This window comes from Mesoplodon bidens, assembly GCF_964165515.1.
Source record: "Mesoplodon bidens genome assembly, chromosome: 2".
Lineage (NCBI taxonomy): Eukaryota > Metazoa > Chordata > Mammalia > Artiodactyla > Ziphiidae > Mesoplodon > Mesoplodon bidens.
This window is the reverse complement of record NC_138177.1, coordinates 1,896,577-1,899,744: the sequence shown is the minus strand read 5'-3', so window position 1 is coordinate 1,899,744 and position 3,168 is coordinate 1,896,577.

Here is a 3,168-nt window from a genome sequence, read left to right as displayed (position 1 = left end):
CTGGGTACAGCCTTCTGCCTTTACCCAGTTTCACCCCCAGGAGGTGCATCTGCCCCTTCCGCACCGTGGCTACTCTGGATGACCGGTGTTCCTGAGCTTGACAGCTAGTGTAGGAGCCTAGCAGATGGCCTTGTGCTGGGGCGCCAGGGGCCCCCAAGCCGCCAGCAGAGGGCAGCCTGTTCCCAGCTTTGGGGCCAGACGTCCCATTCCGGCCACTCCTGTGGGCATTCCCAGAGCAGCCCGTGGTCGGATGATCTGTTTGTGGAACCACCCATCCTCCCTGGTGCACAAACCCTCTGGGAGAGTGTCCGGTTGGCCACATCCTGGGCTGGACATAGAGACGTTACCAAGATAATGGAGCCCTTGCCCCGCTGGGAGCTCACCTCGCACTTACCTACAGCTCTATAGCACTGACTGGTCTCTACCAATCTTGTATGTTTAGGGCCCGTTCCCAGAGGCAGGGAAGGGATCCATCAAGGCCACTGTTGGATCTGGTCATACAGACATGATGCACAGACTTGCTGTTGTTAAAGCAGCTGCTGATTGTTGTTTTGTGAATTCACTTTGTGGGCAGGGAAGCCCAGCCCCAAAACGTGCGAGAAGCATCCCTCAGATGAAGGACACTGCAAGCTCTCAGATGAGCTCACTTACAAAAGGTTTGCTCTTCCATGGACTTGGCTGAGGTGACCCACCGGAGACTAAGGGTTTGTGTCCCCGCAGAATTCATATGTTGAAATCCTAACCCCCAAGGTGATGGTATTAGGAGATGGAGCCTTTGGGAGGTGATTAGGGCTTGAGGGAGGAGCCCTCGTGAGTGGGATTAGTGCCCTCATAAAAGCCAGAGAGCCCCCTCACCCCCTTGTGAGGTACACATGTGAGGACGCAGCAGAAAGACGGCCGTCTATGAACCAGGAGGTGGGTTCTCCCCAGACACTGAATCTGCCAGCACCTTGATCTTGGACTCCCAGCCTCCAGAACAGTGAGAAATAAACTTCTGTTGTTTATAAACCACATAACTTATGGTATTTTGTTAGCCTGAACTGACCAAGGCAGAAATGGGTGCAGGAAGTAGGCTACTGCTGTAACAGACACCTACAAACATGGAAATGGCTTTGGAGCTGGGTGATGGGTAGAGGCTGGAGGGGTTTGGAAATGTCTGCTAGAGAAAACCTACATTGTTGTGAACGGACCCTTAAAGGGGATTCTGGTGAGAGTTCAGAAAGAAGAGAGAGTTGGAGCGAAAGCCTGAGTTGTCTCAGGGAATAAGGAGGAAGTAATTCTGAGCAGAATGTTGTAGAAATATGGATGACAAAGGCCATTCCGATGACAGAAGTGAGGGGTGTGTTACTGGAAAGGAGACAAGGGGGACCCTTGTTACAAAGTAGCAAAGAACGTGGCTCGAGCATATTCAGACTCTGGTGTTTTGTGGAAGGTGGAACTTGAGAGCAACGGTATTTAGCCAAGGAGAGCTCTGAGCAAAGTGTGGAAGGACCAGCCTGGCTCCTCCCAGGAAATGGAAACGCCAGAGGAGAGAAGTGCCTGGAGGCTGGCCTCGCACGGAGCACACAGGAAGCAGAACTTAAAGATATGGACATTCCCAGCCTACCGTACTGCAGAAACAGAGCGCTCAGGGTGCGGCTGAGTGACCTACGATTAGGACAGGTCAGCCCCTCAAGAAAGCCAAGTGCTGTTCCCCAGGACAATGGGGGGATGGCCCAGAGGGTGACTCAGAGACCAGGGCCACCACTCCCGTCACAAGAGTGTGAGGGCAAAGGGCTTCCTTGGTGGTGCAGCGGTTAAGAATCTGCCTGCCAATGCAGGGGACATGAGTTCGAGCCCTGGTCCGGGAAGATCCCACATGCCGCTGAGCAACTAAGCCCGTGCGCCACAGCTACTGAGCCTGTGCTCTAGAGCCCGTGAGCCACAACTACTGAAGCCCGCATACCTAGAGCCCATGCTCAGCAATGAGAAGCCACCACATTGAGAAGCCCATGCACCACAACAAAGAGTAGCCCCTGCTCGCCGCAACTAGAGAAAGCCCACGTGCAGCAACGAAGACCCAACGCAGCCAAAAATAAATAAATAAGTAAATTAATTAAAAATAAATAAATAAAAGAACTCAAAACGTTTTAAAACAAAGTGCGAGTGCCACCCCCACCCCAGGGTTCTGGTGAGGGGCCCACCAGGAGCCGCCCCACCACGTGGGTCCAGAAGGCCGAGGACTGGTCTCACGGTTTGTGGTCTCGTGGAACTTGCCCCATTCAGTTTTGGAATTACTTGGTTCTGTCACTCCTCTCTCCTTTCCTATTTCTCCCTATCGGAACGGGAATGTCTATCCTCTGTGTGTCCCACCTTCGTACCTCGGAAGCACAGAACACATATTATTCACAGATTCACGGCTGAAGAGGAATTTGCCTCAGGACGCCTCAGACCTGGGGTTTCTCCCACGTCCAGTGTACGCGACACCACGTGAGACTTTAAGTCTCTGGAAGGAGAGTTAAGACTTTGGGGCTGTTGGATCGGAGTGAGTGAATTTTGCATGTGAAAAGGACATGAATTTGGGGGACAGAAAGCTATTGACTGAATGCTGTCCTCCCCACCCCTCATATTCACGTGCTGAAACCTGACCCCCAGGTAATGGTATTTGGAGATGGGTCCCCCCACCCCCGCCACGGCGGGGGAGGGGTGGGGGTGGGGGGTGGGGCGGGACACAGTGAGAAGACGGCCATCTGTGAGCCAGGCAGCAGGCCCTGCCCAACCACAGCGATCTTGGACCTGATCTCGGACTCCCAGCCCTCACTCCACTGCCTTCCTCCTGGGCAGAAGTGAGCGTTCTGGATTTGACATGCACGTTCCTCTGGCTGAGATTCCCTCTCACTCTGCGACTTTCCAAGCTGGGAAAAGTTCTCAGCACGGTTTGGGGGCCTTGCTGGGCCCCTCAAATTCCAAGCCCACACAGTTCCCACCCCCAGATGTGGCGGCAGGATTGGGTTGGCCGGGTCACTCCGGGACAGCGGGTTCAGTTCCAAGGACGCTAGGGAGGAAGCAGCCCCAGCACAGCAGGAAGCGGCCACTTTCCTTCCACCCGACCTCCTGCTAACTTCTGGTTGCTCCCATCAAGTCCCCTCCCAGCCCCACGGGGGTCCAAAACAGGACAGGGCACCAGAG